Below are 27544 nucleotides of genomic sequence, written 5' to 3' on the forward strand. Positions count from 1 at the left end.
TGGATAGATGTGAATAACAGATAGTCAGGAAAAATCTATAAATATTGAAAAGATAATTATGAAACTAAGTGAAACAGGCCTTTGAAAGGTCGGATTTCTAAAATATTCATAGGGTCAAGAATATGAGATAAAAATTGTTAAGTCGTAGAGTATCTTTAGGGGGACAAAAAAAAATAGAGCTCAAAAAATCTCGCCCACCTGCCCATGAAAATGGTTGGTTTTCATTTTCAATGCACCGTCTTTGGGATAATGTCAACCTCAAACCGAAGTAGGTACACATTTTTGGTATGTACAGCACATACTCAAAATTAGACATTTTTTTTACAAAATAACTTTTTCGGCGTTGATTTTAATTAAACTTCTATAATAGAGCAGGCAAATACCCTATTGACAATTTTACTAGCAGAATGCTAGCATTAGTAGCACCCACCTAGCATGAGTAGCAGGAAACTAGCATGATACTAGCGTTATGCTAGCATGAAATGAACTAGCATAACATGCTAGCAAAATGCCAGCTTATTGCTAGCATGATACAAACTAGCAAGAAGTATGTTAGCAATGAGCTAGCTACATGCTAGCAACATAACTACCGAATGAAGCTAGCATTTCCCGCTAGCAAAATGCTATCATATATCTAGTATGAGATGGGCTAGCACAATGCATGCTAGCAATATGCTAGTTAAAACCTTGCCCCTTAATTACCAAGTGATGCTAGCAGTTCATACTAGCATGATGCTATCATATCGCTAGCATGGGGTGAGCTAGCAAAATGTATGCGAGCAATGTGCTAGTCAACCCCTTGCCTCATAATTACCTAGTAATGCCAGTTGTCCCTGATAGCATGATGCTATCATATTGCTAATGCAAGATTATCTAGCAAAATGTATGCTAGGGGTATGCTAGTAAAAACCCAGCACCATAATTATCGAGTGATCCCAGCAGTTCCTGCTAGCAAAATTCTAGCATAATACTAGCCTGAGATGAGCTAGCACAATGTATGCTAGCAACATGCTAGTTATATCCTAGCATCATAATTACCGAGCGATGCTGGTAGTTTCTCCTAGCATAAAGCTACCATGTTGCTAGCATGATATGAGCTAGTAAAAAGTACACTAGCCATACACTAATTAATCCTAGGAGAATAATTATCTTATTAACAATTTTACTAGCAGAATGCTAGCATTAGTAGCAGAATACTAGCACGATGCTAGCATGGAATCAACTAGCAGATTACCAGTTAGAATAGTGTTAGCACTTGGCACTTTGCCAGCAGATATTTTATTGGAAAATTCACCCTAGCATTGAACTGGTATGATGCTAGAATGCGGAGAACTAGCAAAAGACAGGCCAGCAATTTGCTGGTTACTTGCTAGCAGCATAGCCACCGAGTAAAGCTAGCAGTCACTACTAGCATATTGCTAGTGCATTGCTAGCACCCTGTAATGGTGCTAGCTTGAGGTGAACTAGCAAACGGCATGCTAGCAATCTGCTAGTTACATGCTAGAAATACAATCACAGGTAAACTTGCACTAGTCTACTGCTAGCGCTATTCTAACCTTGGTAAAGCTAGCAGTCAAAGTACTAGCATGGTGCTGGATTTTCGTTAAAAGACTTCTTATCCAGGTGCTAGCAGTCAAGTGCTAGCATAATGCTAACAAATTGCTAGCGTTGTTCTTTAATATGATACACTTAACTTCTCTTAGATGAAGTATGTAGTCAAGTCGAATATAAGCTCAATACAGTTTCCTGTTTAAATTAAGAAGAGTGAAGTTGGCAAACTAATCACTCAGCTTATACTAGCACAAGATGCTAGTGCAATGCTAGTTCTAAACTAGCATTGTAGGGCAATTGCCCATTTTTGGATATTCTTGGGAAACGTACCATAATTAAAAATATACCCTATTCTTTTATAAGGAAATTAATAAACTTCTAGCATTCTACATATTATACACATGCTAGCATATGCTAGCAAAAAGCTAGCAAGATCATGCTAGCACCAGTAGCACCATTTTGAACACCTGCACTAGTGTATCTGCTAGCAAACTGACGCTAGTATAAGGCTAGTCCCCCTGCTAGAATTATGCCAGTTGTATGCCAGCATATGCTGGAAATATGCTAGCATGACTATGCTAGCACTGTTGCTAGCATTCTGCCACTTGAAATTGTCAATAGGGTAGCGGTTTTAAAAAGGAAAAAATTGGCACATAAATTTTTTCTTCGGGAATGTGTTCAGACGAACCCCCTGAACTACCAAAAAAAAAAACCCGAACCTCCTAACCCTGGAGCTATTTTTTTTAGGGGGCTAAAACCGGTTCCGATTTACGTTTTTTGCGATTTACTCCGAAAATATTAGGTTTACGAGAAAAACTACCATGACTAAAAATGTTCCCCTTCAAATTCTCGACAATTTAATACTACGCTCGATACCCATCCCTCAAGAGGGGTGTCTAAAAAAAGGGGTGGAAAGAGTAGGTGTTTGAAAAAAAGTCAGTCCAATAAATTGATCAAAGTTACCACTTAATATCATTCGTTTTCGCTCAAATTTTTTTTACAAAGTCTACTCACCCAACTATTAATCACACCACCATTGATTGGTCTTCAGCCCTCCCAAGGGGTTGGTGGGGGATGCTTGGTTTTTCAAGTAACACACAACTGAATCATATATTTGAAAAACGAATCTGGACATGCGAAATATCGAATGGTATGTTTTCGAGGTCGCTGAATACGAATACCAACTTATTTTCTGGGTACAACTCCTCAAAGCCCCCCTGTGTCCCAAAAAGGGGGTTAAAATTTTGAAAAATCGTGAAAAGTCGAGTGATATATCGAATGGTATGTTTTCGAGGTCGCTGAATACGAATATGAACTTGATTTCTGCTTATAGTTCCTCAAAACTCCTTTACGCTCTTCTAAATAGGATAAAATTTTTGAAAAGTCGTTGAACATCGTGTAAATACGAGTATATCGAATAGTATGTTTTCAAGATCGCTGAACACTTATTTTAAGAATCCAAAGCACAACGGTTCTCAGCCCCAAAAAAGTTCACGAAAAAACATGGTGTGATCTTTTTCTTCAAAGATTCACACCATCATTTTAGAAAAAATGCAGAAAATTCATCTCAAAAATACTGATTGGGCTAACTTTCGGCGGGAGGAGGGGAGATGTAAGTAGAGCTACTCACATTACCAAGTTATTATTGGGATCGCTGTTCAAAAAGTTTGATGCTCATTTTGCAATGAAAACATTTTACATCTCAAGATTTTTCTTTAAAACGCTCACTCACCTACCAGGTTTTGATTATTTTTCAATAGAAAATAAAATGGAACTAGGACTTTCACTGTGTTGTCGAATTTCACTGAAATAAAATGTATAATCATCCAACTAATTTCTATTTTTAAATTTTATCTAGGTACTTACGTGCCACTCGAATTATATTTTTATGGGAAATTTAAATGAAGTTAATCATTTATAACGTTTCTTTATTTGCTGAAAAAACTCATAAATAATTGATGAGATATTTCAAAATAGAATCCCGAAAACACATTCGATATATTCATCACTCGACTTTTCATGATTTTTCAAAATTTGGCCCCTTTTTTGGAGCGAAGAGGGACATTGTGGGGTGGGACCCGAAAAATAAGTTCATATTCGTACTCAGCGACCCCGAAAACATACCATTCGATATATCACTCGACTTTCCACGATTTTTAGAAATTTGGCCCCTTTTTTGGAGCGAAGAGGGACATTGTGGGGTTGGTCCCAAAAATAAGTTCATATTTGTGCTTGGCGATCTCAAAAACATTCCATTTGATACATCACTCGACTTTTTGATGATTTTTTTTGAAATGTTGGCCCCCTTGTTGGGGCCCGGAGGGACATTGGGGGGTGGGACACAAAAAATAAGTGTTCATATTCGTACTCAGTGACCTCGAAAACATACAATTCGATATATCACTCGACTTTTCACGATTTTTCAAAATTTTAACCCCCTTTTTGGGACACATGGGGGCTTTGAGGAGTTGTACCCAGAAAATAAGTTGGTATTCGTATTCAGCGACCTCGAAAACATACCATTCGATATATCGCATGTCCAGATTCGTTTTTCAAATATATGATTCAGTTGTGTGTTACTTGAAAAACCAAGCATCCCCCACCAACCCCTTGGGAGGGCTGTAGACCAATCAATGGAGGTGTGATTAATAGTTGGGTGAGTAGACTTTGTAAAAAAAATTGAGCGAAAACGAATGATATTAAGTGGTAACTTTGATCAATTTATTGGACTGACTTTTTTTTTTTCAATCACCTACTCTTTCCACCCCTTTTTTCAGACACCCTTCTTGAGGGGTGTGTATCGAGTCTAGTATCAAATTGTCGAGAATTTGAAGGGGAACATTTTTAGTCATGGTAGTTTCTCTCGTAAACCTAATATTTTCGGAGTAAATCGCAAAAAACGTAAATCGGAACCGGTTTTAGCCCCCTAAAAAAAAATAGCTCCAGGGTTAGGAGGTTAGGGGTTTTTTTTGGTAGTTCAGGGGGTTCGTCTGAACACATTCCCGAAGAAAAAATTTATGTGCCAATTTTTTCCTTTTTGCCCTCGCTTTTTTACGTTATTTTCCTGCTCTACAGGGTCTATGGAGTGAAATGGAAATTTGCATAAAAAAAATAATATTATTGAAAAAGTGTATCGGAAGAATTATGAAAATTAAGCAGACCATATGATCTGAAAAATCAAATAAAAAAATTGAATCGGAGAAATCAGTGGAAAAAATGGAAAAGAAGAGATAAAATTACGAAAAGTGGAATGAAATAAAAGAACGAAATAAAAATAGCACAAAATAGTCATAATTAGGAACCAAAAAAGGAATGAAAATTGACAAGATAGTTGAAAATTTGAAAAAAAATTGAAAATAAGGGGAGGAACAAAAACAAAAATGAAACGAGCAAAATTGATCACAAACCTACTTGACATAAAAACAAACGAAAACAAGCCAAATCGAAGGTGATCAAAAAATAAATTTTGCCTAAAAAACAATCGTCACAGTAGGTATACCAAAATTACGATGATAAAATCGTTAAAATCAGATATGATACCTTGCCGGATGTTTTTTAGAATCTTCGTTCTGTCTTTTACCCAGGTTTCATTCAATGATCCGTTGGGTCGTAGATATTGAATTTTTCTCTGGGTGTCGCCTGATCCATCGGGGTCTTGTCGAGTTTCACTAGTGACTTGACCAAGGTCTTTCCTGAAGTTATCGGGTAAAGGGATTTAATCAGTAGCGCTTGTTCTGCCTCTTCGTGATCTACATTTTGATTTTCAGCTTGTTGGTCCTCAGCCATAGTGATAAATATATTCTAGGGGGCAAACTTGTAACCTTTTTCTTGATTAACCAGGTATCGTATTAACGAATTATTGCTCAACTGAATACGCAGTGCTGTTCAGAAAAGTGATTTTTCAATGATTTTTCAAAATACCTCAGGCAAGGAATGCGAATGCGATTGCTTTTTTTTCCTTTTCAGTTTTCAATTCGAGAACAGCATTTTTTTTTCAATTTCGCTGTCTTGTATTTTCGTCGACTGAATGAAAAAAAAACTCTTACAATTGCTGAATGACCAGAATAAATTTCATAAAAGAAAATATAGGTAATTTTGACATTGACAACAATACTGTGTTTCATCGTGTTAATTGCATTTAAATAACCCTACACAAATGAAAATCTAATTATTTCTGTATTATAATTCACTCTCACAATCAGTTTCTACAAATACTGATCGCTGAACTTTTTATATCCTTGGTTTAATTTTAGGTAGAAAATTCAGCTCGTACACAAATGTCTTGTAGGTAGGTAAGAATAATTGAGAAATTACCAAGTGTGAAAAAAATTTCATCCCCAAAAGAAATTTATAAATAAGATTAAAGATTGAAAATAATTTATTTTCCATGAACATTTTTTTCTTTTGAAAAATTCTGATGCCGACGCATCTAGAAACAGCATCAGATTTCAAACTTTAATTAAATTTCCTATAACAACCAAAATGAAATTTGATCAAAATATGTATAAAACACCAGCATTACTATAGTTGACCCAATTTTATTTTAATTCTGTTGAGATGTTTACGCCTGTTTTTCTTTATGAGCTATTGAAGTTGTTCAGTAAAGGAAATTTTTCTTTGATAGTTCTATGAAAAAATTCAGAAAAGAATCAAAAAAATTTTCACTAATTGATAGAATTTTTCTGAAAATTTCTATTAACTTGCTTCTTTGTTTCCATCTGCATCTGTAAATTTTACTTTGAAAATCAGCATAATTTTGTGAGAGTAGAATAATATTAAAGATAGACTCGAGCTGGACTGACCGTATTGACCAAATATACTCGATGAGATAGATCCTGAATATACCACTCTGGGTTATTCTTAGATACACTTACCTGAGAAATTATACTATGACCATAAGCTATCACTAGCTTTAAACTTTACCCACACTCCACAGAAATATACCATAGAAGTCAATAATAACACAATCACTTACTACCACGATTATATTTCTTCTTCTTAACAAGTTGACAATTAACTTAAACTAATTGCTTGAATACGAACATCAATTTAACTATGGAATTAACACGTTATACTATCACTTTGACTACTGAAAGTTAATATCCAACTGAATGGACAAGCTAAGTAAACACGTTATATTAACAATTTGACTATGAGAAACTATAAGAAGCGTTAACCCAACTATAGCGACTGAAGATCCGTCCACAGCATCCAGGTATAGATATCTGGATCCTGTGGACGTATCAGTGTTACCAATGTTGACACACCGGAAATCTCCGGATAAGTACATCGGGCATGGTAGTATATCACATATGCCCCCCGTGGGTTTACCCTTAGACATTCCCAACGGAGAAACGCACGGTAGTGTATACTGAACCTACCCCAATGTACCTACCCAGAATGGATATCTCAACTGCCCCCCGTACGTTTCACGGAGAATGACGGTTAGAGTTTAAGAATATCCAATTTTTGAAGTGATCTAATTGAGATTTTGTTAGCTGAACATGTACATAGTATCCACTATCCATTGGTTGCCCAGTGTACAGTGAATGCCTGCATAAACGGTTAACTTGAAATACTCAAAAGATTTTGCAACAGGATCGAAATGGTGGTGGTCAATTCGTGGTACACTTTGTATGATGTTGATATTCAATCTGAACCGAGGTCACAGATGAATTTAGCGTGGGTGATACTTTTGACATTTGAACGAATGTAAAAAAAAAAAAATATAATATGTCTATGGTTGCGTATAAATTATGATGACACTGAGTAATATAAATGTGAAATGATAAGAACGAAAACTATACTCTAAATGCTGCTCGGGTATAAAATTAGTGAATAAAGATTAAATAAAAATAGGAGTAATGAACGAAACTTCAGACTTATGGTCTAGTACTGCTAACAACAAAAAAGAAATGTGACCTGTTCTGACAAAAGGTACCACAAGTCGGAAAACGTTTTTTTACAGTAGAGGCAAAAATGTAAAAATAAGTCAAAATTTTGAAAAATTGTTTTTTCGCGGATTTTGGTGGTTTGACATGTGAACTGTAATGTGACACAGCCACAACACGTAATTTGACCGCAAAATGTGTTGAAAGTGCATTTTGAAGTTAGTGTCAGTCGAAAATTTTAGCGCTCAATACTTTCAAAGCTCTCTGGAGGCGGAACAAAGCATTCTACGGAAAAATTAGGTCGAGGAAAATTGTAGAGAATTAAATTTCCAATCGACATAATGTCATTAGTTTTTTTCTAGGAGGCTTAGTTTTCAATATATATTTGCAAAATAAAGTAAAAATCGGAAAAAAATTTCAATTTTTTTAAGCATTTTTTTCTTATTTTTTTACGTTTTTATAATGTATATGTGTTCTTATCGTAAATTTAACTTATTCCATGTTATTCTACACACTTTCAAGTACCAGAATCCATTTTTTGAAACATTATGTACCTTTTCTCGGAAAACATCACATTATCAGTTTTCACCAATTTTTTTTTTCAAAATGCGTTTTTCTCAAAAACGAGTTTTTGAATCCAGCAACTTCAAGATGTAAAAAAGAGTGGAAAAAAATGGGCTAGAAGGCTGGGATTGGTCTCATTCGACTCGGTAGGATGTCTAGTATTCAAAATGGCCAAAAACTCAAAAAAAAATTTTCCGACTTGTGGTCCCTAGTCTCAGACCAGGTCACAAATATATAAAATCTAACACATGGTGGAACTACAACCTATAATATGAGACAGCTATACATAATACAATGATACAAAATTGGTAATTTTGCTTTTTTAGCTTATACATTTGCATACCGCTATACGACGTTGGTGGTGGATAATAAGCTGTTGTATGTTGATATATTGGTTTGGCTGCGCGCTGTGACGTATGTGTCTGGGTATCGGATGGACGATGAATCGTGTAGATAGCGGTTGTGTTCGACGTGTTGGAAGAGAGGTGTGCTGGAGAGGAAGCTAGTGAATTATTCCTTGCTTGGATCTTCTGGATCTTTGTCCTTGAGGAGCTCATCATCATCCTCTGCTGTTACTTCTCGGTCGTCGTCTTTGCAATTACTCCAGTCGTCATCGACTAAAGTATCATCGTTTACCAAAGCCGTTTTTGCAGGCTCAGCTTGCTGTACTACCTTCTCTGGTCCAAGGAGTAGTTTTCGTCTTGATGATAAGACTGAGCCTTGAGATTGTGATCGTGGCCTGGTTTTTGGCGGTGTTACTCTTGCATCGGATCGGTTTAATCCTACTGTAAAATCATCTAGGTGGTAACCTCCGAGTCCGGAGTGTTCCATGACCGCTCGGTCATCGATAGCCTTTTTGGGCTCCGATTTATTCTTTTTTTGTTTGTATAGAACGCTGCCTGACGGTTCGCCTTCTTGTTTACTGAATAGATTAAAGGTCGAGTGGCTTCAGTTTTGTGCCAAGTTATGAGTTGCCTTTGTAGGTGTGCTCGTGTGCGACTGATTTGTTTGTGTTGTTAACGGAGTACTTTGGTACGTACCCGTTTGGCCTGTGTGTTGCAGGGCTAGCATTGCGCTTTGTGGAGCAGTTGTTTGGCTCGTATGTTGAGGAGCTAGCGGTGTGCTTTGTGACGCACCCACTTGGTTCGTGAATTGAAAGGCTGAAGAGACGGTTTGTAAGGCACTCGTCTGGCCTGGCATTACATTGGTGATAATTGCCGGGTCTTGAAAGTATTGCGGTCTCTGTTGAATAATGCTTGAGTAATTGATATTGAAACTCGGCGGTACCTGAGATGGGTTTAATTTTGCCATTGCTTCTTGTTGTTTTCGTAGCATTATTTCAGAGAAAATTGGCATTGCCGCGGCCATGGCACTGATTAGATTTTCTTGAGACATGATTGCTGTCAAGTTCGAGGTTACCGCTGGAGTTGGTGCCATTACCGGTGTCGTTGCCGCTGGTGTTGCTACCGGTGGTGCTGCCGTTGGGGCTGCTGCTACTGTTGCTGTTTGCCTCGGTCGTCGTGGTTTGGGTCTTGGTCTCGGTAATAATGTATTGTCGGGTCTCTCATCGCCTTTGACTACTGGTATGTAGTCTCTTCAAATGCTGCTGATCACAGTGTGGTAGAGTTCTTTGTCGTATACCGGACCCTTTTCAGTTATCTTGGGTACGATGGGTCTCAGATATTGCGTGTGTCTCGGTTCAATCGAGTAGTGGAAGTTGCGTATTTCTCCCCAGTTTGTATCAAATACCTGGCTTATGGCGTTAAAGTTGTCCTGGTTGATGCCGGGGTAATTGATGATTGGTAAAATGTGTAATTCGTGGACGCCTAGTTCTTCGAATATTGTACATATTTCTTTCATGTAGGCTTTAAATTCTTCCGCCGAGGTGCCAATATGTATGTCGTAGTTTCCTATCGACAGCATAATCCTTCTTGGTAGAACACCGCAGGCTTTTACGAGCCTTGCGAGTTCTTTTATTGTTAAATCTCGGCGGTAGAAGTGTTCGTTTAATGTGTCGAAGAATTCTTTTTCACCGATTAAGAATTCTGCAATTGATACAGCATGACAGTCCCCGATGATCCAGATTGAAAATGCAAATATTCCAATCGAATCTTTGCCGTTTTTATTAGTAATTCCCGCAACACAGAACGTTTCTGGGTAATTACTCATCGGGAAGAAAGGGTAGATCACTTTGTGTGATACTTTGTATCGATCCCAGAAACGTTTGTAATTTTTACCGTTGTCATAGATTGATAAGTCGACTTCCTTGTTCGGTTTTTTATTTTTGTGGGACGTAGAATCGTTGGAACCGATGCTTTCTCGTTCAGAGTATGTTCTATGTCTATTCCACTCACCCAAATCTTCTTGTTGTCGGGCTATTGTTAATGGTGATATACCAGAGTTTCGGTTTGTCTTGTTTGACTTATCGAATGGTTTTGATTGACCGTCATCTTTATAGCTCGCATTCGAGCGATTGCTGTTTCTATCAGATGAAGTATCGCGTCGCTTTGTTTGTTCTTCGCTTTGCGGTGGTTGAATCGGTGTAGAAGATGCCGAACGGCGCTCCCTGAGCTTTTTGAACTCTTCGTATTGAGTTTCTAATTTTTTACATTCCCTCTCCAGCACCCTGATACGTTCTCGTTCTCTGGCGAGTTCTGCTTCGAGTTCCGCGATTTCGTTCGTACGTATATCGTTGTTGTCCGTTAGCGCCTGTATTTGAGCTTGTAATCGATCGACGACATCTTGATTGTTTAGGGGTATCATTTGGCGTGCGGCGTTTAGTGTGATTTTCGATTTAATCGTAGGCATTTTAGTGCATCCCGGATGTTTGCATTGGAACTTTCCGTCGGAGTTCTTTTTTCCTGATGCGGCTGCGCAGGTTGTGTGATATAGGTGATGACACGGGTAGGTACATATAGTCCCATTTGGATCTACATTTGCGTCTACTATTTCGCTCAGTGGTAGGCGGCACACTTCACAAACAATTTGATTGCTCTGATCCATGCTCTAAATGGTGAAAACATACGAACACGTGTGTGAGTTTTCAACAAATCACCTATTATGTACACGTTGGATTGGCTAAGCGTTTATGTGTTTGATAGTACTTTACATATAATTCACTTTTTATGGTGTAATTGTAAATCTACTTACAGTTTGATTCTTGTTTATAAGATGAGCAAAAATGGAAATACTGCACGTTGCGTGGTGGTATCACTCGTATCGCACTAAGTTGCGTATACTTTACGTAAAAGTTTCGTTGTACACTTCACTAGTTCGTGATAAATAAAGTCTATGTTTGATGACACGAAAAATGTCGCAATAATAAAAATTTGTTACACGAACAATTTAATATTTCGCACTTTGCAAAAGAAAACTTTGTCACTTTTGAAAGCACTATGATACTTAGTACTGCTTCATACAGTAGCGTGCAAATTACTTGAACGAGCAGAAAAATCGCGATATTACACCGTTTTTAAAATGCTCGCTACAACGATACCGCTAACAATTTTGAAAAAACAAATACAGGGGGTGAAAGCCCTATCCTTCACGAACATTTTGATGTGTTTGAACCAAAAAAAAAAATTTTCCAAAAGCTCACAAAAGCTCTTTGAAGTAAACATGAGAGAATTTTTAGTGTTTTAGTTTTCCGCATATCCCGGACGGACCGTACGTCCTAGAAAAATCGGATGACATTACGTAGAAAGAGAATTAATTTCTCTACATTTTGGTATATTTGAAATCTCCGTAGGATGCTCGGTTTCAAAAGTGTGAGCCTTTAAAGTTAGAGTAACGAGAATTTTATGAAAATTTACTGCAAACTTTTTTTACTCCAATTTTTAATTTTAACTTTTTTTACTCAAACTTCAAACGCTTGCTGCTGTGAAACCGAGCGTGCTACGGAAATTTCTAGTATACCAAATTGTAGAGAATTTAATTCTCTTTCTACGTACAGTCATCCGAATTTGCTAGAATGTACGGTCCGTCCGGGATATGCGGAAAACTAAAACACTAAAAATTCTCTCATGTTTACTTCAAAGAGCTTTTGTGAGCTTTTGGAAAAAATTTTTTTTTGGTTCAAACACATCAAAATGTTCGTGAAGGATAGGGCTTTCACCCCCTGTATTTGTTTTTTCAAAATTGTTAGCGGTATCGTTGTAGCGAGCATTTTAAAAACGATGTAACATCGCGATTTTTCTGCTCGTTCAAGTAATTTGCAGGCTACTGTACATGTGAGAAAAATACAATGTTTGGTCTTCAAGGTATACAATGTGGTTGCTGGCTTTCTTTCGTTTCACCCTCCTTTCACTCATATTACATCGCACTCTAGGGTGAGATATTGGAAATTAGAAATGTAAGGTGGTGTATCCGGTTTCATCTGTGCTAATCGTTGATAAACATTCTTCGTCTGTTATCACTTATCGATAGCGTTTCACATTGTATTTCCTTGATTTTTGATGATTTTGATGTTTGTTGTACGAGCTGGATTTTTATTTTTAGGTCTTTTCAGTGTTATCATATTTAATTTGGTTTGCTATGTAGCATTTTGAATGTCGAAGTTCTTTCCTTCTAGCTTATCTCGATCCCGACATCGATTATGTTTGCTTGTTCTGTCAATCAAGCATTGTTGAATGTTGAATATCGTGATATAATTGTCTAATCATACCCCAGCGTCGTCGTGAGTTGCAGCTTATTAATTTAGATTCGGAATCTTTGTGCTAGTTCTCTACTGGGCTCCTGATTGCTCAAGTATGGATTTAGCATGAAGTTTTTCCATCTACTAATCATCACTGCAGCTGAGTCTGATTCTAGCATAATTAATTTATTGCGTTTGCTTGTTAACATATTACCTGTAATGCTTTGGATTATGTATTATTTCTATATTGATAGCTTTTAGTTTCGTAGATATTTGGTTTTAACATGTGGGATGATATTTTCGATCTGTATTTTAGTAGTATGTTTGTTCATGAATCGAAAATATATTGCTTCTGTATGTACTTTATTTTTACTTAGTTAGGTGCTATTTGTTTGAATTGAGCGTATTGAGATTTGTGTAGAACGGCAAGCTTTGCAGTGATGTCGAAGTGTAAATCGTAAGCATTTAGTTTCATAGCTGTTTACGCTAGAATTTGTACGTTTTGTGGTGATTTGTTTGCTTACCTTGTGGTGCTGATGTAAATCGAAAATGATTGTTCTTTAACTGTGTAGATTGGAATGCGATGCTAGTATTTCCAGCTTGGTGTTTAGTTTAATGCTTTGTAATTCTAATTAATAAAGACTAACACCTCTATAGAAAAATTCGACATTATATATTATCATTATAAAATTGACATCATCGCTTAATCTAAAGAAAAAAAATTCAGTACTGGGCTTATAGTTAAATCAAATCACTGAGATTCTTCGTCTCATTTGTACTGTCGATTTTGCTTTGGCTAGTAGATTATTGTAATACTGCCCTTATGACCGCGAGAAGAGAATCGGGTAGTAGCTGAATTTTCTTCTGGCCTTCGTTGGTTGTTATTACTACTAAACGTAAGCAGGACAAAAAATTATGGCTTGGATTGTTGTTAAAAATGTATTCATATTGAGGGGTGACTTCCTCTCAGAATTGCATTGTTTTAATTTTACGTGCTGAATTCCTTATTTTTAGTAAGTTAAGTTCTTAACGTAGTTGTAGCCAACACGTTTATGTATTTTTTCAATTATTTTTTCTTGAGAATGATGGGTTTCTATTGAGAAGTGTTTTAAAACTTACTCAAAACCACATCGGTTCGATATTTTCGAGCATTTAATTGCTGTTTATAATTCTAATTAGTGACTATGTGTGTATCAATAGGCTTTTTACGCCTTGTGATTTTACTTACGCCATTTCGATGGTTTTGGAGAGTTGAAAAGTAATTCGATGATAAAATGAAAAAAATTACACGTACGATGAACACTAAACTTGCAAGGGAATATAGTTCTACGTTGGGCGCCAATGTGAGAGTAGAATAATATTAAAGATAGACTCGAGCTGGACTGACCGTATTGACCAAATATACTCGATGAGATAGATCCTGAATATACCACTCTGGGTTATTCTTAGATACACTTACCTGAGAAATTATACTATGACCATAAGCTATCACTAGCTTTAAACTTTACCCACACTCCACAGAAATATACCATAGAAGTCAATAATAACACAATCACTTACTACCACGATTATATTTCTTCTTCTTAACAAGTTGACAATTAACTTAAACTAATTGCTTGAATACGAACATCAATTTAACTATGGAATTAACACGTTATACTATCACTTTGACTACTGAAAGTTAATATCCAACTGAATGGACAAGCTAAGTAAACACGTTATATTAACAATTTGACTATGAGAAACTATAAGAAGCGTTAACCCAACTATAGCGACTGAAGATCCGTCCACAGCATCCAGGTATAGATATCTGGATCCTGTGGACGTATCAGTGTTACCAATGTTGACACACCGGAAATCTCCGGATAAGTACATCGGGCATGGTAGTATATCACAATTTGTTTGAAGAAAATTGAGGAAAATCCTGAATTTTCAAAATGAGTGATTATTCTGATTTGAATTTGTAAGTTGAACTTCTTTCCCACATTAAAGGGCCAATTTTTTTGCGTGTAAAAAAAATTGTCAATTACTCTCAACTAGTGGAAAAATAAAGTACAGATGCAAGCAAAAATTTGTCAATACAAGAAAAAATGAACACATCACTTCTACCTCATAACTCCAGAATAATTTTTGTCAACCACACTCATGTTGAAAAATCATAGACCTATTGGTAGACACTTACAGAGCACAACAACTATTAAACATTTCATGCTAGCATAACGCTAGTATCATGCTAGTTTCCTGCTACTCATGCTAGGTGGGTGCTACTAATGCTAGCATTCTGCTAGTAAAATTGTCAATCAGGGTTTCAGTGAAATTAATATCCGTCAGTATTACATTCATACATGAAAAAGAAAAGAGAAAAGTGACCGTTGTCAATTTTCTCAATCTGTTTCTTAATGTCACATTCAGATAACAAGGGTGAAGAGGGGTTTATGATCTAGCTACTAATCTAGCGTTAATACGTGTAATTTTGTTTCAATAATTTCTTTTAATAATAAAAACCCATTTACAGAAAATTCACCTGATAAGGAAATTGAAATGAAATCTACTTCAATAAACCTTCTAACTACTCTGTTCGATATTAATACTTCAAACAGAGATCAATGTATTATTGAAAGATAATCTCTAATCAAAAACGATAATCTATTTTGTATAAAATGCAGAATATCTCATAAAAATAGCAAAAATATAAATGACTATTTACTTTGATATTGAGGTCGAATGCGCGTAATTATAACGCAAAACTCTTGCATCTTGATTAAAATTGAATTCTTGATGTCTGGTGACAGTTAAGTTTTTTATACAAAGACATTTATTTTATTTTTAATTTGAAAGAATGATGAATGATTGATGATGAGATGAGAGAGGTTGATAAGATTTTCTTGAATGAGACTTCTATTAAATTTTTCAGATCATCGCCATACATCACTTCATAAAACACTTACGGCATAAAAATACACATCTAAAAAAACGCAAAATTTCCGGCATGTTGTTAATTTTAAACATTTAACAAAACATGATGCAGATTTTTTAACAGAAAACAACTGAAATTTGTGATGTAGGTAACTATAAAGAGACAGTGCTCTCAAAAACCATAATTTTATAGATAGGCATAATGGTTCTTCACAATTTCTACCCTGTTTAAAAAAATTTGGCTTCCAATTTATTTCAAAACAGAAATTTATTTCAATTCATGGGTATTCCCGGATAAGATAGGTGATCAAAATGCCCCTGTCCTCAGATTTTTGAAATTTCGATGAAACATTGTTCGGTGCCTGTAAAAAGAGTGTTGAAGCCAAAGAAATTTCCTCCACCCCTCCCCCCGCCAGTTTCCCCTAGGGCCAAAAAACGTTTTTTTGGGGGGGGGGAAATCATATGTACTTCAACGAGTTTTGAATAAAAAATTTTGAATTCACCTAAAATATGTACAGGAAACATGGGTCTATCCACGTGAACTTTTTCGAAGAAAATTTGAAATCGCCTTTTTTTCTTTCAAAAATATATCTGCATGAGTACTATAATTAGTATCTACCTATTTTTTTCAAATTTTTTCTCTAGGTGGGTCATCTTCAAAAATTCAAAAAACACTCAAAAATGCATTTTTTGAGTCACGGAACCACCAAAAAAGCGATATTGCCAGTCATATAATTCTGAAATTTTGCATGCGGACCTCTAAAAACAATATAAAACCAACCAACTTCTTGAAAACTTAGTTTTGGGGCCATAGGCAGCCCCTCCTCCAATTTTGGGTCGAAAGAAGATAGACAATATGGGTATCGTTTTCATATGAATCGAACTTGCTGAACACGAATATGAAGTTAGATTAACTAATAGTGTGCTATGCACACTAAAAAGCACCAAAAATCTGAACCTTATAAAATCACCTTACTTTTGCTCACAAATCGAAGTGTCTCATATTTTGGCTCTATTTATGCTAGCGTAAATTTGCTAGGTTGCAGCGAGCAAATAGCTGGCTTTGGTTTATTCCGAATAAAAATAAAAATAGGTACACCATGAACTACAAAAATATTTTTATTCGAAAAAAGAACTCAGTACGTAACTTACAGAGATAGATTGGCCTGAGGGAAATTAATCCTCTCGAATGTCTGTAATTGAAAAAACTAAGGTACCTATTCAAGACAATTATTTTCGATGCAAAAAATTAATTTTCATCAACCGTGACATTTTACTTAAAAAATCACTTTTTTTGGTTATCATCTTTCTTAAATTTGAAAAAAAAAACAAAAAAAATAATATGATGCCCAAGCAAGGTGCGTGGGTGAAACTTTTTGAAAATTCATCAGTCTAATTCGTAAAAAATGAAGTGTTCTAATCGTACTCAAAGTTGAAAAAAAAATTATGTAAAAAATGACAATAATTAACGAGTAAAAAATTGTTAAATTAAAAAAACATCTCAATATGAAGAACTACACATTTTGAATAACCTTTCAGAAAATTAGGTAGTACCTCTACCTAGTATATTTGACACTTTTTCTAATTTGTAAAGAAGAAAGAGTTCCAACATATTCAAAGTTACAAAACAAAAAACCAGTATTAATAAAACGACAATATCTAACAGTAAAAATTATTAAGATGAGAAAATGTGAAAAAAACCACTGCAACAAAGAACTACACAATTCGTATAAGTATTCGGAAAATTAGGTCGTATTTCACACATCTTCGCTTTGCTGAGCAACTCGTCTTCTTTCCTTTTCTTCTGCCAATCCTGAAATTCAGAACATGGAGTGAAAACTGTGAAAAATAAAGGCAGCCAATATTAAAAACACACAATTAAAGATAAACTAATGTCGTTCCTGGAGGCCATCTTTGTTTTGAGCAGATCGTAGCTCCAGTACGCAGCTATCAACAGTACCAAAATTTTTTATGGTAATTTGCCGGATATTTTGATTGGTTTAGGAAATTTCAACCACCCCCATTTATGAATTTAAAAAACAAAAGAAAAACTTGAATTATTCTAGAATAAGAAACTCGTAAAAAGTATTGCTTACTTACCTAAAAAAATTAAACTCGAAATATAAGAAGATGATCTCAAGGTCACAGTTTTTGCATTTCACGAGGAATTGAATTTAACGAATTATTGCTCAAATGAATACTGCCGCAGTGCTGTTCAGAAAAGTTATTTTTCCATGATTTTTCAAAATACCTCAGGCAGGGAATGCGAATGCGATTGCTTTTTTTTCCTTTTCAGTTTTCAATTAGAGAACAGCATTTTTTTTTTCAATTTCGCTGTTTTGTATTTTCGTCGACTGAATGAAAAAAAACATTTACAATTGCTGAATGACCAGAATAAATTTCATAAAAGAAAATATAACTTTGACATACTGACAACAATACTGTGTTTCATCGTGTTAATTTCATTTATGTAAATAGCCCTACACAAATGAAAATCTAATTATTTCTGTATATAATTCACTCTCACAATCGGTTTCTACAAATACTGATCGCTGAACTAGTTATTTATCCTTGGTTTAATTTTAGAAGATTCATCTCGTACGCATATGTTTTTTCTCATCAATTTATATGTAGGTACCTATACCTAATTTTATGGTCTATTTAAAAAAAGTTGAGCCTGTAGAACCCCTGATTTTTCGATTTGGAAGTTGAAATGTAAGGTAAAGTACCAGTTGTGGATGAGTTTTTTCAAAAAATTTTTGGGTCCAAAATTGGACCTTTTTTCAATTTGATGATTTGTACGTGTAAAGTGCAGCTTTCTGCACAAAATATATGAAAAACAATTTTTTTTATCGTAACCTCTATCTTACAGAGCCCGTCTACGAACCCTCAAAGGTTACTGATAATTCAACCATTTCTTACAAAAAAAAACTAACTTGTCGGAAAAGAAAAAAAATGTTTTGATTCCAAGTTTTTTGACCAAAAAAAAGTACTAATTGAGGATAGAAAAATCCATTATCCGCAACTGGGCCCCATCTGGAATAAGTTCAAATTTGATGTTATTTTGATAAAAACCATATTTTATTGTAATTGAGAACAATCGAGGCTGTGAAAACACAAAAAATAAAAAAATAATAAAATCAAGAAAAAAATTGTTTTTACAACACTAAAATAAGTGAGTAAGTCAGCATTCTCCATGATGAACATCAAATTTCAATTGGCCATACCTCCTTGCGTTCATTTTCTCTAAATTAGGTAATCGAGAAAATCAAAGCCCAGTTGAGGATAGGTCCGAACTAAAAAATTTGGGGCCCAGTTGTGGATAATGTGGATAGGTCTCGCTTGAGAATAGAAATTTGTTTTTAAGTTACTCGTACTGCGAGTGCAGCTTCAAAATCATAATGATTGATCAAAATTATTGTTGGTCGATTGTGTCGAATGAACCCCAGATTAAGGAATAACTAAGGCTGTCCTTTTGGAGAATTGAAAACGATTGCTACTCTTTTCCCAAAGATCTGCCACTTGAAAAAAATGAATTGTAAACATCTATTTGACCAATTTTGAAAAATAAGAATTTTCATCCAGTAAATTCAGGATGCCGAATTTCACGAATATTGCATAAATTGTTACGAAAGAAGTTCAAAAATGGCCCGAGGGACCCCTCCAAATAAATCACAAAGATTTCATACTCATTATCGGTTCTCATCATAACTCATCTGTTCAGTCAGGTAAAAAGTCAGATTTTATGAATCAGAACGACTTGAAATGGGGGTTTCAAATGTCTGGAGAAAAAATTACTTACTTACCTCAAGTACCGAAGTACCTAGCAATAAATACTCCATTCATCATTATTTGACGCAGAAAAAATTCTTTTGGACATTGTACCTAATTTTGACAGAGATTACAAAAATGTGAAAAAATTTCCTTAAAGGTATTAAGTAAGTAAATTAAAAAGTAACATCATTCAATGTTGAAGAAAATTTGGCTAAGTCGTTTTGATAAAATAATGTATTAAACATTTTTCAGTGGATGTTTTTTTTGCACTCAGACGTACCTCCGCACGGAATTTTTTCAAATGTTTTGTACGGACCAGGGGGGAGGGAGCGTTAAAGTTTTTCAAGGTGACATTTTTTTCATGATCGAACATTTCTTAGGTCAAGTAAGTGGATAGTTTTCATCGTTTTAATTTCAAAAATAAGTTAATAAATAAGCTGAACATTATAAAATCACCTTTTTTACTATCACTAATATTTTATGACGGACATAAAATCGTTTAATACTCGTTTAAGATTGTAAGAGTTATAAAAATTATTATTAATTTAGTCCTAGGCGAATTCCAAGAAATATTCCTAAGGAAGGAAATATTTCTAGGTACTTGGTTAGCTCAATGGAAAGACATTGATCAAACTGATTCCCTCTTCATCAACAAATATCTGTGAGAGTTTCCAAAATAAATAACAACTCAACAGAACAATTATTTAGAAATATTTAATTAAGATGCTAAATAATTGAGTGACGTATATACCAAATAGTTACAACTATGTACAATTATTTTGTGTTGGCCTGCAAACAGGACCGGCAGCATAACCCAGGGGGTTATACAGAGAAATTAACACTACCTCAGGCATAGCCTGGAAAACGATTAAAAAGATTAAAATAAAGGAGTACGTAATAAAAAAGTACTCTAAAAAGATCGAGTACATTTTTGTGTGGGTCTATCTCCGATTGTCTAGATTGAATCGGAGATATTCCAAAAAAATTACCATGATTGTACACGGATTTCAAGTCATTTTGGAGCCTCCAGTGAATTTTTGAAAATTTTTGAAGTCTCCAGGAGGTTTTTCTCTCCCAAGAAATTAAAATTTTCAATTTTGATAAAATTGAATTTTTTCTTATTTTTGCTCATTTTTTTTTTAATACCTAAACTGCTTTTCAAAATTTAAATACAAGTTGAGAAAAGGTTACTGAATTTGGAAATAAAAATGGAATTTGAAATTTTCAAAATGGAAAAATAAGACAATTTCTGAAAAAAATTAATTTCAAAAAAGAGAGGGCTCTTTCTTTTTTTTTCAAAATTCTCTCTCCTTTTTCGAAGAAAAAACGAAAAATGATGATTTTGAAAAGTGAAAATGTTATTTGGAAAGTTACAAATGAAAAATCTCAATTCTGAGGTGAAATTGAATTTTCTCTAGGTACATCTTGGAAAAACATCGAGAAAATTGTTATTTCCTAAAGGAAAATTTTGAAAAATAAAAATGAATCACCAATTTTTTTAAGGAGAACAAAGCTGAAGCAATGGAAATTTATCTTACCTCTTGACGCCGCTGCCGTGACTATACAGGGATCCAAATCCCATGGCTAATTTTACCGTCGAGCTCAGCATCCGCCGGCGGTGTCAACCGCTCATTCGTTCTTATATTGACTGTGACAAATAAAAGGTTCAAAATTATCAATTAGTTGCATGGCATATTTCAGACGTCGGTATCAATCTCGCAATGTCTTTGAAGAAAAATTTTCAAACTGTTGTACATATTATCATACATCGCGTTTGTTTTTTTTCCTTACCATTCACTTCTCTGATGGCTTTCAAGAAAGCCTCAAGACTTTCGAAAAATTAAAAATTCAAATTTTGCCTACTAAAGCATCTGTGTACCTAGCACCTACTTAAAATTTTTACTCACCTATGATCTCAATTGCTGGAGAGGAGTCAAATGGGGTTGGAAGGTTGAAACCTGCAAAAAGTACCCAAGGGGCACCCTCTCATTGTATTCTGAAAATTTGGACCCCCTAGATCAATTTTAGGGGTGAGGATGGTCAAAACTAGGGGTCAAATGTGGTTTTCCCACCTTGAATGGGGTAGGGATGACCTAGGAAGCTAAACTTTGGATATGTTGATCACAATGGAGGTACTGATCAATGGTATCATTTGGGACACTTTTCGTCTCTTTGAGGCCATATTATTCCCTTCCAAAAAAATGACCTTTCTGCTATTTTCAACTTTGACCCTCCCCACTGCGGGGGTCAGCTCCAGCTCGCAAAAGAACCACGTTTCCCAAATTTGATCTTATTTGATCCTTCAGAACAGGTTCCAGGTTAAAAATTGTAAAAATCATCATCCTGCTGAAACTTATAAATGGAATATATATATTTGCTTGCGAGCAGACATGTCAACTTTGCTTGGCATATAAGTACCTACGAGTGAAAAGTGAACAACATTTTAAAATTATAGGTATAATTTCAGAAATCCGAGAACAGGGACATTTCACCTATTTTGCCCAGGATAAGTACCCTTTCAGCTATCTTGATATAAGCAAAAATACTTCTGCGTGTGTAGTTATCGTACGATCGCGCAATATAAATGAACTTTCAGTTACACATTCTGAAGTAAAATTTCACGCTGAACTCGTGAATAAAACAGACATCAAAAAACAGAACCATATCAGCAAATAAAACTTGAAAAATCACCTTGATACCTTTCAATGAAATTAATTACCTACCTTTCAATGAAATGAATATCCGTAAATAGGTATTACATTCATACATAAAAAAGAAAAGAGAAAAGTGACCGTTGTCAATTTTCTCAATCTGTTACTTAAGTAACATTCAGATAACAAGGGTGAAGAGGGGTTTATGATCTAGCTACTAATCTAGCTTTAATACGCGTAATTTTTTGTTTTAATGATTTCTTTTAATAATAAAAACCCATTTACAGAAAATTCACCTAATAAGGAAATTGAAATGAAATCTACTTCAATAAATCTTTTAACTACTGTTGGATATTAATACTTCAAACAGAGATTAATGTATTATTGAAAGATAATCTCTAATCAAAAGGATAATCTATTTTGTATAAAATGCAGAATATCTCCTAAGAACAGCAAAAATATAAAATGATTATTTACTTTGACCTTATAGAAGTCGTTTCGTCTCATGAATATTTTCTTTGGTATCAAAGGTCCCAATAAATCGATTTCTGTATAAACGTTCATAGGATAATTGAATATATTGTCTATCACCATGAGCAGCGTCACTGGTGGATTCGCCACTGCAATCTAAAAACAAGCTACATATTAAATTAACATAAAATTAATTTCCTTACGTAGATGAACGTAATGTAGATACATAATTATTTGTATGTTGGAACACTTCCCTCTATTCACAATTGGTGATAATTGAAGATTTCGATGACTACTTTGTCGCTATTGCTTTCATACACGTAACGATCTCTTATGTTATTTCATGGTCTACATTGATTTATAAATGAAAGAAATTTTGTGTCATTATCACAAATCATCAAGATCAAACATATTGGGAAGTGGATAGATGTGGATAACAGATTATCAGGAAAAATTTATAAATATTGAAAAGATAACTAAGTGAATAGGCCCCTTCTTGAATTCTTTCACCTCTCGCACACCTATCCAGCCGGTTATGGCCAGTAAAACCGCAGGTTTCTAGAATACCTGTTCATAGGTTCAAGAATATGTGATAAAAATTGTTAAATTGTAGAGTATTTTTAGAAGGGCAAAAAAATTAGAGTTCAAAAAATCTCGCCCACCTACCCATGAAAATTGTGCTTTTCGCGCCCTAAAAAAGTTTCAAACTTTTGTGGTGCATAGAAATACAAACTGTGAATCCATTGTTTTTTTTTTGTTTTCATTTTTTAATGCACCGTGTTTGGGATAATGTCAACCTCTTTGGTATTTACAGCTCGTGCTCACAATTGGAAATTTTTTTTGCAAAAAACTTTTTCAGCGTTGGTTTTAATTAAACTTTTATAACTCATATCCAATACATTTTCTCACGCATATTAGTAAAATCGGACGCCACTCCCTCCACACACCACAGAAGTTGACAAATTTTTAGTTAACATGGTGGTGAATGATAATTTTTACAGTTACATAGTCGAGAAATTGGCAGTATGAAGTTTGATAATTTGGTAATTAAGAATAATGCAAAATTGCGGATAAACAGTGGGGTGGTTGTAACGCCGACGAATTCTTAACGCCTCCGAATGCAGCATAAACAGCAGCTCCAACAGCACATGCACATGTTCTTTATCCTTCCAATGCAGCATACACAGAGATATTCCTCAGTACAGTGGCGTAAGTAGGATCGCTTTTACCTATTCCTGTGTCAACAATCACTTTGCCCGAGTTGGGTAGACGAATTAAAAGACTTAAGACTAATACATACACTTTTACTCCCCAAGACCCGAATCAGTCAAGGCGGAGGACCTGAGGCTCAAGCACTAAACTTACGTAGGAGTGAGTGACCCTATTATCTCCAATGGTCAGACCTACACGGTGAAGCGCGAATCAACAAGTGAAGTTCAATTCCTTCTTGACTTGGCTGTTTGCCTCAAGTTTAGAAGGAGTTGAGCTTTATGAACTTACAAGCTTTTGACATCTGGCCTTAATGGATAGTGTGAAAATACCTCCCTGGTGGATCACACGCACTGATTATGACAATATATCTTATGTCAATATAAAGAGAGAAACAATAAAGAAAATATTAAAAAAAAATATATGAAAAAGAAAATATTAAAAAAATATATCTAAGAAATAACAATAAATGTAAGGAACCTCTGGAAAATTTCGACCGTTTGAAGGAGAGCATACCGATGGCCTATTTCCAAAACCACGTAACTCCATTGGCACTTAGTAGGTACCTCGTGTAAAATGGCCTTCGTACTGCAGCGCTCCCTATCGGACTTGAATGCTCAACTCACAGTATGTGAATAAAAACGATTAAAATTATACGTTAATCTCAGTAATCAACAGGGTTAAAACATAATCTAATGATACTAACAGTGAAAGAATTTGTTAAAAATGAATAACAGAAAAAATGAACGAAAATCAAAATCCCTTCTCCAATTGGAGATATCGAAAGAATACCTACCACTTTTTTAACTGATAACAAAAATTTTGTTTTTATGTCCGAAAAGAAAAAAATTGAAATGAATGAATCAGTAAGTAAATAATTGTCAATTTGAGTGAGATTCACTCTTTTTCCCTATTGAGAAGATTGAACACAGAAGAAAGAAGAAAAACTTCCTTTAGGAGAACATACAGACTCTGACTTTTTTTCAAGGGCTTAGGTTTACATGGTCCATTCTTTCTTGTTATCTTCATTATCGTTGTCGATGTTGGTATTGTTTTGTTAATTTCAATCCATTCTGCAAACCATTGTTTCATTTAGAATGATATTTAGAACTGATTTTGAAGTTTTTAGTCTAAAAAAACTCCTTTGTCATGAACTGTGACATTATGGCGAAAATAAGGCTTGAAGTTGAGGAAAAACATTGTACATAAATGAAACATGATAGCAGTCAATAAGCAGCCAATTTTTAAATAAAATATTTTACGTACATCTAATTCCATGATGTATTTTTCATTCCTAAATGAAAATTATGATTCATGTTTAGAACAGGAAACTTTTGGCACATTCTTTGTTAATTGGTTGAATTAAAATTGGGAAAATAGTTACATGAATAAAAATTGATATTGTCCAATTACAAGTCAGCATTGAATAAAATGTTATTTGCGATTCTCAAAACTTTATTCAGTTAAAAATTGAAAGATTCATTTTTGGGAAGAAAATCGATTATTAAAGTTTATTGTAGAATTGGTATAATTTCTGTTCCAGATCACTTCTCAGAATTTTATTTGCAGATTCAATCTGACATACTTGAAAAAAAATATATGATTTGAAAAAAGTAATCAGATTTTTAGGCTAAATTTTGAAGAAAAATTTTGAAAATGAAGTCGAAGTAATTTGAATTTTAAGGAAGTTAAGACACCACAAGAAAGCTTGAACAACGTAAAACTTTTTGATATTTCTAAATTTTCCATGGGCCAATAAAAATAATACTGAAATACATACAAAATCACCTTACCCGCTTTTTTTCTTCTCTTCTCAAAATCACAAGATTAAAAAAATTCTCCTGATCTACTGTTTGACAGAAATCAATGTACTTACCTACCTGAAAGATATTCTCTAATCAAAAACGATAATCTATATTTTGTATAAAATGCAGAATATCTCCTTAAAATAGAAAAAATATAAATGACTATAAACTAACGATTTATTTTCAATATTGAAATGGTTCGCGAAAAAATGTTCTAAAAAATCTAAGAAAATTAACAAATGCAATGATCTTAAAAAATATCACAAAAATCACATAAAACAAGAAAAATCACGTAAACTTATCTTAAGCAATAACTGATGGGTTATATTTACTATTTTTTGGGAAATTTTGGAAAAAATGCAAGGATGGAGAAAATTTATGGTACATAAGAGATATTATTGTCACTAGGTTTCGGAATGTGGATGGAAAGGAGTGAGATTACTGCAAGGAAAATTTTTTAGGAGAAGTACTGTGAGAATAGATGCAAAATTTGCATTATTTTCACAGGGTTTTGGATGCTATTGTAGGATAGGAAAATTTTGAAGAAGTACTTATTTGGTATAATCATAAAATTTTATGAAAATGAACAGAATTTTATGGATTTCAAGGCCTATCGTTAAAATGGGAAATAAAAAAGAAAAATAGGTCGGAATTTTACGTTAATGAGAAATATGGTAAAAAATATTTTGAAAAAATAAAAAGAAAGAAAAATAAAGAAGAGAAATTGTAAAATTACGTTAAAAAGTCATTGAAATGAAAAAGAAAATATTTTTAAAAATGCAAAATAATAAAAAATAGTAACTCAAGAAATATGAAAATGATAAGAAAGTTGAAAAATGAAGATAAAAACAACGGACTTAATTAGGAAAATATAAAAAATGGGGAACAGAGGAAAGTATAACATGATATAAAAACATAAAACAAATAGTAAATTGAGCAAAACAACGAAATATAGCGAGAACGGAAACGAGTCCTATTTGTCATGAAATGGAACGTAATTCTAGGTAAAAATTATAAATAATAATTATTTTAGATGTTGATGATACCTTCAACTAGCGTTTCTATTGAGCTCAAAATCTACGTTCTTCTAGTGGGATATTCATGAGATTTAAAAACCAGTGGACCCATATGTCCTTAACCCAGGTCTCACCCAATGTACCATTCGGATGAAGGTACTCTATCTTCCTCTGTGTATCGCCAGATCCGTCCAGGTCTTGGCGGGTCTCGTATGTGACCTTACCTAGATCATTTTGGAAGTATTCTGGGATCTGGGAGTGGTATTATCAGCGGGGGTTCGTTTACAGGTTCAGCAATCTCAAAATCTTGTGGTGGATCTGCCACTTCGGCATGTTGATTCACATTTTGAACATTATTGTTATTAGCCATTATCAATCAATTGGTTAGTTTTGATTCTTATTCACTAAACAGACAAATAATAAGTATACACACAGGGGGATGAAATTCCATAACTCTAGGCGTTTGGAGGGTAAGATAATTTCAGTAAAATTCAACAGAAATCAAGTTGAAAATCTGTTTTTAAAAAATTTAAAATTACTTGAAATAACCAAATAAATTGAACAAAAACGAAGTTGTGATGAGCGGATATGCCCTGACCGCCTATACGTGGTCTTCTCGTAATGTCTCCTCTACGTAGTTTTATGATCTTGCCGGCCTTAGGCAAGATTATGCGAATCTTACTGTAGGGGCGTGATCAAGGCTATCGTGCGACAATTCTGTCGAAGCAGAGGTTCAGCTCCAGCTTTGTATTGTTGGAAAAATCAGTCTTTTCCAGTACTTAGTCCGCGGTAGTTTCTCTTAAGCTCACCTAACCAGCTAAATAGGCGACCAGGGAGCCCTGCCTAGGCTCTCTGGAAACCAAACATTGAAGTGCCCATCCGTAGATGGTGATTTTGGACTTATAACGTGTCTAGTCGTTAATTTCCTGCGTACGGACATGGTACTATTTTATATAACGCGATCTTCGTTAATTCCCCGCATAAGATTGTGGTACTTTTTTAGTCACTGGTAAAGATTTATCCGGAAATCTTACCTTTGTCTCTACAAAAATGGAACTCCGAC

Source organism: Planococcus citri, chromosome 4 (assembly GCF_950023065.1).
Source record: "Planococcus citri chromosome 4, ihPlaCitr1.1, whole genome shotgun sequence".
NCBI lineage: Eukaryota > Metazoa > Arthropoda > Insecta > Hemiptera > Pseudococcidae > Planococcus > Planococcus citri.